Here is a 15,665-nt window from a genome sequence, read left to right as displayed (position 1 = left end):
GTACCACTGCAGTGAAAAACTATGACTGACATCATTTTAACTAAATGATCAATGTTGATATCATCAAAACACGGGGCAAACTGACACTGTGTAACTAATGCTATGTGCTAATGACACATCACTTTTTAAAACCATTCCTGCCAAAAATGTACGACCTGAATTTAATGATGAGAAAACAAAGAAACAAATACAAACCAGGAATGACAATGAAAGGCTGAGCAGCTATTTCAAATCAGAGATACAAATGTCATGTGTGATCTAAACTGGTTTCTGGGACAGAAAGAATTTAAATGAATGGAAAATTGGAGAAATCTGAGTTTAGAAAGTCTATCAAAGAACATAATATTAAAGCAGTATTAAATTTGCTAGATTTGAAGAAAGAGACCTTAATGATGTAAATGGGGTTCTTGTTCTAAGAAACTGCACTCTAAGATAGGGATGAGGGTATCAGAGCATCTGCAACTTCACTCTCAACTGATTCGGCAAAGGAAAGAGTAGTAATTATTTTACACACACATGTACATAAGGTCAATTCTCATGACTGAGATAGTTATGATCTATAAAGTCACTGTGAACACTGAATTAGAGAATACTGAACCCCTGCTCCTGAGGGAAACACAGGGCTATGCTACTGAGAGCCTCTAGTCACAATACTTTACTCAGTCAATGGAAATGTAATCCTGTTTTATGTATGTTTACATTTCAAGACACCTTTTAAAAATATACACTGTTAATTCATTAATACTGATCTCACAGCCAACAACACTGTAACTCACTCCTGAAGGAAGGCAGACACCAAGTGTGCTTAGAAGCAGACAGCAATTTGCTTTGGAGTCATTTTTAACATCAAAATCACCAAAAGGCAACTATGCAAAAACCATAGGACTAACTAGACAGTGAAAAGAACACTTAAGAAAAGCACTAGAGCTAAACCCGGAAGACTAGTGTTGCTTTCCTCAACTTCAGCTGAGACCAAGAGCACTGGAGGACTAACAGATTTGGTTCTGTGGCTCTAAGTCCACGAAAAATTGTGAGTATGCCTCAAGTATTAATTTGGGAATTACTAATATATTGTAGCAAGTGGGTGAATTCACAAATACACAATCTGAAAATAATAGGCATTAACTGTGTGTATGTATGTAAATGAATACATATATATACATATAGAAACAGAGGAAGTGAATACAGAAGCGCACAAAGATGTACAAAATGTTAATAAAACTGGCAAATCTAGGGGAAGGGTACACAGGATTCACTGCCCCACTCTTCCAAATTTTCTATATGTATACATATGTATTTTTTCAAAATGATAATTAAAAGACAATATGAAATAGTGGTTTGGCGTAGCAGCAATGACAGGCAATATAAAAATGTGTTCATTAACGTGCAAACATACATATTAACAGATTTAACCTCACTAACCAAAAATTTGCAGGTTAAGACAATGTATTTTTGTCCCCCAATTTTAGAGAAGATATATTACACAAACATTCTCACTTCCTGTTGAGACTGCTTATAATTTCAAATAGTAAAAGGCAATTCTGGTAATACATTTTCAACCAGCCAATTATACTTCTATAAATTTATCCTATGTGCAGATGTTCTTCACAACATTTTCACAGTAAAAACAATTCGTTTTTAATATGTACATGAGATTTCATGGGAACAGATATAATATTCTTAATAAAATAGATCAGTTTACAAAAACATATGGTCTCAAAATATGCATCAACATAGAAATGTAACACTTGCCTCCAAAAGGGAAAGATTATGACTAAAAGCACAATTGTCTAATATTTTTATACCAAAAATGAAAGGCTTTCATAATTAAGGAAAAATTTTTATTTTGCAATAAATATGCTTAAGTACTTTTGCTTTTACTTCTTGTGACTTCTTTTAAAGTTGTGACCTCTTTTAAATTTTAAAGGTCTTAAAACACTTTCATGCAACAGCCTGATCATATTACACATCTCTAAGTTCAAGGATACTTCCAATTACTCAACTGTCTATCATTCTATAATTTTGTAATTTTTAAAATTTTCATTGCTCAGAAATCTATTTTGTTTACATTTTAACAGGCATCTTTTATTTAAAAACCAAAAAATGAATAAAAACAGAAAAAGAGAAATGGTCAAAGGAAATGAAGAATGTGTCAATGAAAACATGCAAATTGCCATTTACCAAAAATTTTAAATGAATACTTTAACTAATTATTTTCCATTATTTATTTTTCTAGTATAATGTATTGCCAAGTTAGCATACTTACAGTGTATACTGTGTGCTCTTGGTTTTGGGGGTAGATTCCCATGATTCACCCCTTACATACGACACCCAGTGCTCCTCCCAGCAAGTGCCCAACAACAAACCCCCCAGTTTGTTCTCTGTATTTAAGAGTCTCTTATGGGTTTGCCTCCCTCTCTTATTTGAAACTATTTTTTCCCATTCCCTTCCCCATGGTCTTCTATCAGGTTTCTGAAGTTCCACATATGAGTGAAAATATAGGTCCTGATCTCACCATTCAGGGGTCTGACCCCACACATCGGGCTTGGTACTGACAGCTCAGAGCCTGGAGGCTGCTTCACATTGTGTCTCCCTCTCTCAGTGCCCCTCCCCTGCTCATTCATTCTCTCTCTCTCAAAATAAACATTAAAAAAAAATCAATAAAAAAAAACAAGAAAACACGTAATTTTATAATTTAAATGAACACAAGTTATCAGTCAGAAATTAATCTTATTAGTTACAAAGATGAAATTACACAAAACTTTCTTCACATCAGATTTTTTAAAGCAACATTTTCATCATGAGATGATTAGTCTTCTATATGTAGAATACTTAATAGGTATTTGAATTCAGCAAAAACTTAAAACACTTATAGGCCTTAGGGCACCTGTGTGGCTCAGTTGGTTATGCATTCGACTCAGGCCATGATACTACAGTTCGTGAGTTCGAGCCCCACAATGGGCTCCACACTAACAGAGAGAAACTTGCTTGGGATTCTCTCTCTCCCTCTCTCTCTGCCCCTTCCCTGCTCACATTCTCTCTCTCTCAAAAATATAAACTAAAAAACCCCCTAACCTTACAGACCTTATAGAACATGTCTAACTGTGATAATTTCTATTTACCCTCTTCTAAGTAAGAAATAATTCACAAAATAAAAAATTATTTCAATAACCTGAGAGTCACAGCTTTAATTTTTTGGACCCACAGGCTGTGATATTGTCCTGGTATGACAATTTGTGACCAAAAAACTTTTAATAACTACACTTGTCTTAAAAAGCAAAAGAGTTAACAACTATACATAAAATAAAAGTTAACATGTTTTAAAATCAAAAGAGTAACAATAAAATGTTTTTCAATCATTCTCTCTCATAACTGGAGTAAATGGAAAAATAAAACTAGTAGGACAGATCAGTTTGGCCCACAGGCTTATGAAACTGCCCATTATTTTGTTAATATGACAGAATAAATTTTCCAATCAAAGTTTCTTGTTAAAGGATTTCTGAAAAAGAATATCAACTGATGTGGCATAAATATGCACAGAAGCAACGTTCCAATACTAATTCTGTCAACAGAGACGGAGACCTCTGAAAAGAAAATCTGTTATATACAACACTGACTACAAGGTGCTCAAATATTCCTTAGCTAAATTGACTGCAATCCAATCAAGACCTAATTTTAAAAGGCTCATTAACAGCATCTAGTGATAAAATGGACTCTTCCTTTTCACTGAAACTCATATCTCATTTCATTAGACATGGACAATTAACTCATCTTGGTATTAGATCTACGGCGAGTAATTAGCTTAAGTTTTACAGGTTATATAATGTGTTACTTTACTAACGAAAACAAAGGTTTATTCTCACTGGATTCATCTTTTTTCTCCTCAAAGAGCGTCTCACCAATTTTAATAACTGTACATTAAATAAACAGAAATTTTAAATCCTCCCAATCTGTCTCAAGCAATTAATGTGGCAAAGCGGTGGCTCTATTCTGTAAGTGTCCTGAGATACTATCCAATCTGAAATAAACATATAATTTTATGTTTATACTTTTTTATGTTTATACTTTTTATACTAGTTTATACTTTTCTATCTTAAAGTAACACTAAGCCCCTTGAGTCCATAATAAACATGTAATTAGAAAAGCAGAGTTAATATTCTGAAATGAATTTTATTTTAAAAACACACAGAGCAAAACTAAGAGAATGAGGAGAAGAACTCAGTAGGGAGGGAGAAAATGCCACGGAGCTGGCTTCCGGCTCTGGGAAAGCAGCAGACCCTGTCACAAGCTTAGGTATCTGACCCGGTGCTGTAGGATGTACAGCCAGCATGTAGAGAGATCAAGTGTGTTTAGAGACTTTCATAGCATTCCAACTGGATAATTTTTATCTGCTGATATAAAAGTTTTAAACAGAACTGAACTTGTCTTTTCCAAATTCTATTTATCTGACAATTTCAGTAGAGTTTACAAAAGGGTTGGTCTACAATGGATTTCAATTTTTTTGTGATGATCTTTTATGGCAGATTATTTGAAAAACAGTAATTTAACTCTTCCAGAAAGGTATGCCTTCTTTACTATTTAAAAAGAAACCTACAATCACTTTGAGGTTGAAGTTAAATTCAAGGCCAAAACTATAACGTTAAAAAAAAAAAAGACTAAAGTTAGTACTAGGGAATTAGATTATAGCTAGAGAAGGACACTTTGAAGACCTAAGTACTACTATCTAATAATGGCAAAGGCTCTAAGGTTTAGAGATTATATTTGTTTTGAATTCAAAGTAGAATTAAGATCAGCGGGTCTACATTTCAAAGACACCAATTTTATCTCAACAAGGAAGAACTTTCTAACAAACTTGGTCATTTGCTTTTGGCCTTAGGACTCTTCTCCCCTTCCAACTATCCCTTGTACTACTGCCCAGTTATCTTTTATAGAACAAGTAACATATAACTTACCTTAAAAACATGAGTGTCAATAAGCTGCTTTAAAAACTTAAAACAAAAAATAGTATTCAAGACCCTATATCCTCACCTCTCAGCCTTATCTCGAATATCTACACTGCCTCTCCCGCCATTCCTCCTAACGTCCACTGCGTTAGGCCAAGTGTTAATGCAACCACATACACAGGCTAATCCTACCGATGTCCAGAATCCCCTTCCTCTCAACTGCCCTATAAATTTCTGCTACAGTCCAATCCTCTCTAGCTTTTCCTAAAACCTTCAACCTACAAAAGAGCTCATTACATACTTCCCTTGACTTCCCATAGCACAATGTATAACATCTACTGGAGCATTTACCAGACTGTTTATTAATTCACTGTCAATACATCAGTCTCACACGGGTGAAAGCTCCTTCAGGATAAAAATCATAAGCACTGAAAAATATCTGCTGCTTGAGAAGGTATTAAATTAACTATGAAAGGAGATAACAAAAATTGAGTAACAGGTCACCTGGGTAGCTCAGTAGGTTAAAGCGTCCAACTCTTGATTTCGGTTCAGCTCATGATCTCATAGTTTCCAAGTCCAGCCCCACACTGCGCTCTGCGCCCCCACACTGCTCTCTGGCCCCCACTCCCCACCTCATTCGTGCTCTCTTTCTCTCTTATCCAAAATAAATAAATAAAAACTAAAAAGTAAAAATAAAAAAATTGAGTAGCAGCCACTTGCAACACAGGAATAAAGTATCACAAAATTAATTACCACAAGGGTAGTTGGACTTCATAGCTTTAATAAGGTTCTTTCTAAACCAGATTACAGAATACTGTAATTTTCATACTCATTCTTCTAAAGCAACTGATCTGTTTTCATAGTTAAATACTATTATTCAAACCAGATTCATTAAACTTTATAAGAATGCAATTTATAAGATTTATAAGATTAAGAGAAAATCTGTAAAAGTTCCTACTTTCTAATACATCAAGTCAAAGATACCAATAAGAAGGGGGCCTGGGGAAGGGGCGGGTAAGGCAGGGGGGGATATAAAGTAGAGAGAAAAACCCATTCCTCTCAGGGAATAGACTTTCCCAACTAAGGATTCCACAAGAGATTCAAGTCTGTAATGCCTGGTCCAAGGCAATAAATTACAGATAATTAACTCCTCCTAGGTAAAACTGAAGAACTTCTATGTTCTGTGGTTCAGAAAAGGAAGCGTACTGAAAAAGGCTATGTAAACTAACAGAAAATTGCAGCACTTCTCTTGAAAACACTTTAAATAGTGATTAATTTCTTAGGCACAAACAAGTTTATTAATTATAATGTACCTGAACACCTGTAATACAATTTCAACTATGCTTAATAATTATTTATAAATGAGTTGGATGGGAACATAAAACATATATTGCAAAGAAATGACTAACTGGGAAATTCATAACAGCAATGACCTTTTATACACACACATACTTGGGGGAACAGCTTATTTTTTTATTTTAGAGAGAGAGAGCGTGAGAGGCACAGAGAAAGAGAAAAGAGAAAGAGAAAAGAGAAAAAAGAGGAAAAAGAGAAGAGGAAGAGGACGAAGAGAAAGAGGAGAAAGAGAAGAGAAAGAGAAAGAGAATCTCAATCAGGCTCCACACTTAGCGTGGCGCCTGCCCCCACAACCCTGAGATCATGACCTGAACTGAGATGAAGAGCAGGAAGCTCAACCGACTGAGCCATCCAGGCGCCCCTAGAATAGCTTCTTTTGTTCAATCTACTGCATACAAAAGTTTACACTCTGTTCACCCCTAGAATAGCTTCTTTTGTTCAATCTACTGCATACAAAAGTTTACACTCTGTTCACCCCTAGAATAGCTTCTTTTGTTCAATCTACTGCATACAAAAGTTTACATTCTGTTGGTGAATCTGCTAGGAATCTGGTACCCTCATATACAGTTGATGAGAATGCAAAAAGAGAACCACCGCTAGAGAGAGAGAGAAATTCAGCACTAACAAAATTACGTATTACACTTCTAGAACTCTATCCTGAAGATAAACTAGCAAGGACATGGAAAGATGTATATAATGCAGCACTCTCCCTACGTGTAAGAGCAAAAGCCTAGAGGCGATCTAAATGTCCATCGATAGGGGAATGCTGGAGTAATTTATGGTATATCCACACAATGGAATATGATAAAGTTATTAAAAGGATTCTTTATATATACTCCCACTAAGTGATCTCAACAATAAACTATTAAATTTTTTAAAAAGGTGAATTAGAGTGTAGTATATGTAACTACCTCCGAAGAGAGTGAGAAATTACACACATAGGCATACACATCTGTCATACTATGTAACTGTTCGTGTGGAAAAAGAAATTTAAAGATAAACTGAAAACTAATATAAAAAATTTACTTGAATAGCAAAGAGCAGAAATACATAGAGGAAACAGGGATAAGAGCTAGAATTCTCTGAAATTTACCTACTTGTAGATTTGACTTTGGAACCATGTATTTTACAAGTAAATAGAAAAGTAACTTATGCAATTATTAAAGCTAGAAAACCAAGTCCAAAAGAGATTAAATGTGGATCTCCATAATGACATACCTAGTATACAATGGAAAACATAGTTTTTAAGTGACAATAATTTCAATCTCTAATGAATTATACCCTAAAATATGACCTGGGGAAAAATTGTTTTCACTGGCCATATTGTTGATAGTCGTGACTATATTGTTATTCTGAGACTTTCCTATACTTTAGAATAAAGCAAATGAATCATTATTTTGTGTCTTCAGGAACCAGGATTCTCAGTGGGAAAGAAAATATACACATAGGATGAATTAAGTGAAACACTATAGCCTTGAATCTTTATGAGAATGAACTTGTATACATCTATATTCCTGAATATGTGCGTGCGTGCGTGTGTGTCTCCTAGCTCTGTTCTGAAAAGGCCTACAAATAATGAGTATCACTGAAGTCCAGAATATAGTCTCTACCTACCATTTTTCACCAGAAGTAATCAGGATTCCTTAAAAAATGGCTGGTTCCAAGTCCGGTGAAGAAATTTTCCAGGATGACACTGGACTATCATATTACACGAGAAAGCAAAGTTACTTGCCCCAACCCCTGGGTAGTGTCAGAAGGGCTTAGAAGCGAACTCGAGGAGGCCCCAATGACCAAACAACATGCTCATTAAAAAGCACTAACTGCAACGAACTGAAACACATCAAAACAGCTTGCATGCATTCATAATGACATTCGAAAAGGAAACAAACAAACAAAAACCCTCATTCTGTACCTTTAAAGGATTCCTAGGAACCAACTTTTTTTTTTTTTTAAATATTTTTTTTTATTTTTGAGAGAGAGATAGAGACAGCATGAGCAGGGGAGGGTCAGAGAGAGAGGGAGACACAGCATCCACAGCAGGCTCCAGGCCACGTGCTGTCAGCACAGAGCCCGATGCGGAGCTCGAACCCACGAACCGCGAGATCATGACCCGAGCCGAAGTCCAACGCCCAACCGACTGAGCCACCCAGGCGCCCCCTAGGAACCAACTATTTTAACACTAGTAAATAAACAAGCATTTATCTGGCCTTTCCTATAAAAGTGAACCTAGCTAATATTAATGAAGAAACAAGATACAACTATTTTGTAACTCCTACTGAAATAAAGGGCCTAGAAAACCCACCATCACCACACTACTTGTGAAATATTCTTTCAAAAAAAGAAAGGAAATGAGGGAGAGAGAGCAGGGGATCTGAACTGGATTAAACCTTTCTTGCTACCAACTGACCAAAACGTATACAGGACAGATATCAGTGTTCAACACCACCATGCAATCAGCAAAATCCATAGGAATTATTTAGGATAACTAACTCAGTCTCTTGACAAACTGTAAGAGGGCAAAATGGAGCTAAAGGACAGAATGGCTTAGGCAATCTATCAATTAATTGCAATGTATACGCCCCTCACTTGGATTCCACCCTAAGGTTTTTTTAAAAGCACATTTATGACACAAGAAGGGAACTATGATAACATAAAGAAAATTGCTGGCAATAAAAAAAAAAAAGCATAAACACCACAACATTTAAGAGCCCTGTTATTTTAGAAAAACATAATAAAATACATACAGATGAAATGACATCTGGACTGTGCTCCCCAGATTACATGGCCTGCAGAAGGGGCAAGAAGGGCCGTGGAGGGGCGAGGGCACACTGGGAGGAGGTGGGCAATGGCGGTAATGGGTAACTATTATTTAAAAGCAGCCATGATGAAAAGTTAAAATCAACAACAGCTATGCCTAAGCTAAAGGTCTTCAGAAAGCCAAGTATTCAACAAGATCATTAACAGGTTGTCACGAGCCATGCTTGTACCTACTGTTATGTCACTGCCCATCACAGCCACATTAGTACGGCAGTAACATTTCATAAGTCATGTTCCATAAAATAAAACAGTATATCCTCAAGCAATTACAGGAACATCTCTTAAAAACAAGACTATGGCCAAATACATTTGGTAAACAAAAGTTAAAAACAAAATTAAAAAATTAAAAATTTACTATAGATTGATCAGATTTTAAATTCAAAACCTATATTCTGAGGAGAATGATCTACATAGTTCCATGTGAATGTGCAGGGAGGTATGCATTTCTAATTACTGCAGTCATCAGCTAGAAATGGGGGACTGGATAAGCTACTTCACCTCTTTAAGCCTCCAATCCTGTTAGAAGAGTTAAACTATCTTCTGAGGTTATTGAAGGACCTGAATAAGACACTGCACAGATTGTGAAAGCAGTTGACACCATCTGGCCATAGTTATTAGCAGCCCTAGAATGGCCATCTGATCCCTTAAGTGCACATCCCTTCATTTCAAGCAAAGAGCTCTAACTAGAATTACTAAATCTCAATGGAAATTTCCAGAAGACCCAATATTTAACTAACCTGGCTCTGATCAACTGTAGACATTGCACTCACTTGTTTCTGGCTGAAGGGTGGGAGCGAGAAGCAGAAACACAAGAATGGCTACCTAGTCCCACCTGTTTATGACAGGGAAGCTCTCAATGAACAGCCAATGGATGTTGAGGAGACGAATTCCCAGAGTGTCACCTACAATGACAACTCACAAAGACCCCCGAAGGTGAACTTCGGTTACCACTTTAATAACTATCACTCCACAATAATATGTCAAGTATCTAATTATGCACAAAACACTCCTATTTTAATGACTTAATGTTTTCATGTGCTACCCTGGCAAGCAGCAGACTGCCACGTCTGTTTTCTGAAGGTAAAAGCACTCCCTCTGACGTAAGAACATTTTCCCCAGAGCTCTCCACATGGCTCCTCTGCTACATCAATGGGAAAATTACCAAAAATAACTTTCTTTTCCAAAAGTTACTTCTCTAAAACTTCTAATATGCTCAACTGTATAGTTTTCTATCAGAAAATGTGATTAAATCCTTCCTAAAGGGTTTCTGAAAATTGGGGGAATGACACATTAAAAACAAAATTTCAAAATATATTACCTCTGGGGGGGGAAACTTTAGAAGTTTCACAAAATATATTCACACTGACTTCACGATCAACATTTAAAAGTACTCAGTATTCGAGTTCTAGTATTTCTGAAGTTGCTATTGCTCTCAGAAATGGTTCTTAACCAGAAGTAGTACACCACAGAACAGAACATAGGCTGTAGGTTGAATGTGGACTGCCACTTTTTGCCATGTGACCTCTGATCAGTTATTCAACCTCCCTGAGCCTCAATTTCTTCATCTACAAAATAGAGATAATAAATCTCCGATCACCTCACACCTGTTAGAATCAACAGCACAGGAAACAAGAGGTGTTGGGAAAGATATGGACAAAAAGGAACCATCTTAGACTGCTGTTGGGAATGCAAACTGGTGTAGCCAGTGTGGAGGTCCCTCAAAAAGTTAAAAGTAGAACTACCTTATGGTCTAGCAATCTCACTATTGAATATTTACCCAAAGAATACAATAACACTATTTCAAAAGGATACATGCACCCCTGTGTTTATAAGTAACATTATTTACAAGAGCCAAATTATGAACCAGCCCAAGCGTCCACTGATGGATGGATGGATGGATGAAGATATGGTGTGTACACACACACACACACACACACACACGTGTTATACACACACATAATGGAATATCATTCAGACATAAAAAATAATGAAATTTTGCCATTTGCAGTGACATGGATGGAGCTAGAGAAAATAATGGTAAGCAAAATAAATCAGAGAAAGAAAAATTAACATAAGATTTCACTCATATGTGGAATTTAAGAAACAAAACAAAGAGAAAGAGAGAGAAAAACAAAGAACCTGACTCTTAACTACAGAAAACTGGGGGCGCCTGGGTGGCTCAGTCAGTTAAGCATCCAAATTCAGCTCACATCATGATCTCGCAGTTCAGGAGTTCAAGCCCTGCATCAGGCTCTGTGCTGACAGCTCAGAGCCTGGAGCCTGCTTCAGATTCTGTGTCTCCATCTTTCTCTGCCTCTCCCCTACTTGTGCTCTGTCGCTCTCAAAAATAAGTAAACATAAGAAAAGAAAAGAGAAGAGAAGAGAAGAGAAGAGAAGAGAAGAGAAGAGAAGAGAAGAGAAGAGAAGAGAAGAGAAAAGAAAAGAAAAGAGAAACAAAACGAAACTGATGGTTACCAGAGAGGAAAGGTGTAGAGGACTGGGTTAAACAGGGAATCAGGATTATGTAGTGCATTTGTTGCAGTTGAGTACCTGGTGATGTATACTATTGCTGAATCACTATACTATATGCCAGAAACTAACAGAACACTGTAAAAAAAAAATTCAAATGATAAAAAAAATAATAAATTTACAAGTAGAAGCTATGGGGGAAAAAGCACCTCAGATTAATTAAAACAAATGCACATAGAATACTTAGAATAAATAATGCTTAATACAAAGTACACACTCTATAAATCCAAGGAACTATCCATAAAACTACTGGTTTCCACTTGCTGACACCATACACTTAATGAGAGCCAGAGGTAGACTTGGCTCGCTACACATAGTCCTGCCCTAGGCTGGCTGAAACACACAAGCTTTTCAAGCTTTGGACGTGGTCTCTCATTAAGTCTCACGACAGTTCCTGCTCTTAGGTTCCATGAGGCTTAGCCAGGACCACACTCTACTGGGTATTTATACACAAAGCTCAATGCTGTTATTCCCATTAATAAGTGAAATAACATCAATCCAAGAAAAATAAAAGTTAAAGTGGCATGTTCATTCCCTTGCTTAATATCAGCAGCTTAGATGATATGATATTGCTGATTTTGCCCCAAAAAGTAAAAGCACATAGGATTTGTAATGTTCTTTATTTACAAATTCTTTTATGGAGATGTGGTTGTGGGGGTGGAGCATCTATGCCTTTTATTTATTACCTAAACATTCAGTCTTTTCTCAGATTTTTTTTTTTTTCCTAGCTCCTACTCCGTACCAAGGTGCTCATCAAACACCAGGGAAATATTCCACAAAGTAGACATGTTTTGCCTTCACTGAGTTTACCAGTCTAGTGAAGGATGAAGATCAGCAAACAACATTCCCATCATATTTTAGGCAACTAGTAAATTAAGATTTATTTTCTAGCTTTCTCAACTTTTATAAAAATTGATAACTCTGCAGAAAAGCTTAAAACCAAATGGCTTTCCCCCTTTGAAACGGCTGAAATACACCTCAGTCAGCCTAGTACAAAGGAGCATTACATCAATACTTCTTTTTGTCGCCACCTGGTTGTCAAGTTTTCTCAAAACAATAGCCAAGCAATAAATGACAGTACTTTCCATTTGACTTTACTTTTATTAACACTTTTAAGAGCTCATTGACTACAATAAGTATAGTGTAAACCAAAATGATTTGGTTAACAATTATATGTAGATTTACATTAAAATTATAGAAGATACTCCTGGTATTATAAATCCGTGCATAAATTCTTCATGCGCTTCACATACTAATATATTAAATATATGATAGCGATTTAAACTAATTTGATATGCCTCAAGTCTGTTCATCTGCAGCATTTTAATAAAACTAAAAAAATATACGTAGCCAAATCTTTTTGGTGTCTTTATAAATAATGCAAGGATAACAATAATAAAATAATCTGTAAGCTTTTTAAAAAATTTTTGGTAGCCAATTTAAAATAAATAAAATATGAAACTGCTTCTACTTGTGGTTAAGAACATGAACAATGCAGAATATGAATGCACCAACCATCAGAGGTTAAAAAAAAAAAAAATCAGAAAAGCCATGAGACTATGGGATATTCAAAGGTCACAAAACTACAAAGAAGTAGCGTCGTTTCCAAAGCTTAAAAAAAATGTAGTATTCCTTCCATCTTGATGTAACATAAGAATTTAAGCTTAAAAATGCACTATGCAACTATGGTCGTCTCTGCTTCTCTGCAGCTTTGCTTTCCCCCATTTCAGCTATCGATGGTCAACCTAGGTCAGGAAGCAGATGATTCTCCTCCTATCTAATCATCAGAATGTCAATAGGAGTGTAATGTCACAATCTCTACATCATCACCTCACTTCATCTCATCACTTAGGCATTTTATCATATCACACCAGCACAGTGGTGAGCACAGTATAAGATATTATGAGAGAGAGAGAGAGACACACACACATAGAGAGACCACATTCACATGACTTTTATTATAATATATTGCTATAACTGTTCTATTTGTTATTGTTGTTAATATCTTTCGGTGCCTAATTTGTTGTTTTTTTTTTAATTTTTTTTTTTTTATTTATTTCTAGGAGAGAGAGAGCAGAGGAGGGTCAGAGAGAGAGGGAGTCACAGACTCTGAAACAGGCTCCAGGCTCTGAGCTGGCAGTCAGCACAGAGCCCGACACGGGGCTCGAACCCACGAACCGCGAGATCATGACCTAAGCGAAAGTCGGAAGCTTAACCGACTAAGCCACCCAGGTGCCCCCTCGGTGCCTAATTTGTAAATTAAACTTATCATCAGTATGTATGTACAGGAAAAGGCACGGCATATATAGGGTTCAGTACAATCTGCATTTTCAGGGATCCAATGGGGGTCTTAGGATGTACCCACTATGAGTAAGGGGCACTACTGTAACAGTGTTAAGATAAAATTTATTAAGAACAATCATTAACATTAATCGATCATTTATGATGATCCAAAACACTGTCCTAAGTGCTTTAAACTATTTTAATCCTCACAATCACCTTATTACTACTCCCATTTTTACACAGCATGAGGAGATTAAGTAATTTGTCCAAGGTCACAAAGCTACTACTAAGGGATAGAACCAAGATTCAAACCTCTTAACTATTTTGTTCTTCTGGCAAAAATAGCAGAATATGTTCTAAAATTTCAACCTCAATCAAAAATAGAATTCATGAGGTCTCATTACGCAATTTCCTAGCTTGAATCCTTAGCGTCTCTGAGCGTGTAAGTGAAGAAGGGGGGGGCCCTTAGTCCAGAATTAATAGAGATGGAGGACAGGGGAAAACATTTCTCACTGATTAACAGAATAACCTGTTTAACTGATAGATACACTAATCTTTTGGTAAAGATTTATTCCTCCATCAATTGTCGGCTTCATTTTATTGTTCAATGGGTCTTAAGTGAGCACTGCTTAATAATGCCAATACAACTAACTGTAAGTGCAAACACAGGAACCCAAACTGCATGGCCAACAGAAGACTGCAACTCAGCTAACTAAAATATGCTGAAGCATTTTTTTAAGATTCCAATACAGAAAAATAGTTTAAATACAACATTTAAATACGCTGACAGAGAATTCACATAATTGTCTCAAAATATCTTTAAACTCAGCTGCTGAGAACAGTTACATATAATGAGATTTAAAGATAATCAGTATTACTGAGGACTTCCCCAACCCCTAACTTCTTAACTACAAAGTAGTTATTTGTCTGCAAACAGGATAATGTAAATGAAATGAGGTGGTAGGTCAGAAAAGAAGCACATCAGAATGAAATCAGAATATTCTGTAAATCTGATGTTTGTTTCTTACGCTTTCCAAAGCAGTTCAACGCACAACATGCTCCAATGTAACCTGACCACAGGCCTATCACCTGAGCGTCCTTTCAGGGCAATATATTTAAAAAATAATAGCCTCATTAACAGTACATTTAGTATTTGGCAATCAAATCAGGATTTTCTTCCTTTTAAACTGAATATAATTCTCATACAGTCTCACATCAGTTTTACGGGTGAACAGACCTAAAGGGTATCTGCTAAGTGAAATAAGTCAAAGACAAATACCATGTGATTTTACTTACACGTAGAATTTTTTTTAATCTGTTACTTTTTAAAAAATCAGTAAAACAGTTTTTAAAACATTCAATAGTATTCAGCCTAATAATTTCACTGGATGACAGGAAACTAGGCAAATAAAACCTTCCTAAAAATAGTATTTCAAGTACATAGTTAGGTATTAATAAAACTAGCAGAACAAGAAATGGAAAAAGAAAAGGAAGAAAAAAATACAGAAAACAGGAACAATATACTTTAACGTAAAATGTGAAATAAACCTAAAATCAACACAAAATGTTAGTGAAAACCAATGAGTATCATATAGCTACTTATAGCTTTCTTTTGCTGCTTCATAGCTCTCCCAGTAATCTGGAAGATCACTTCATCGTTCATTTAAATCTCATCAAAGGAAGCATTTTAGATTCTTTTTAAGTTTAATGATGTATCTTTATATCTACAATATTACA

General features: G+C 35.9%; 1 protein-coding gene across 5 annotated transcripts in view; it reads right to left on the bottom strand.

The window, feature by feature from the left end:
• Nucleotides 1-15,665, bottom strand: part of QKI (QKI, KH domain containing RNA binding) — a 157,216-nt gene that overhangs the window by 70,250 nt on the left and 71,301 nt on the right. The gene's annotated exons all lie outside the window — the stretch shown is intronic.

Source organism: Crocuta crocuta, unplaced genomic scaffold, assembly GCF_008692635.1.
Source record: "Crocuta crocuta isolate KB4526 unplaced genomic scaffold, BGI_CrCroc_1.0 scaffold11, whole genome shotgun sequence".
Taxonomy (NCBI): Eukaryota; Metazoa; Chordata; class Mammalia; order Carnivora; family Hyaenidae; genus Crocuta; species Crocuta crocuta.
Note: the sequence above shows the minus strand (reverse complement) of the source record. Positions and strands in the feature narration are given on the sequence as shown.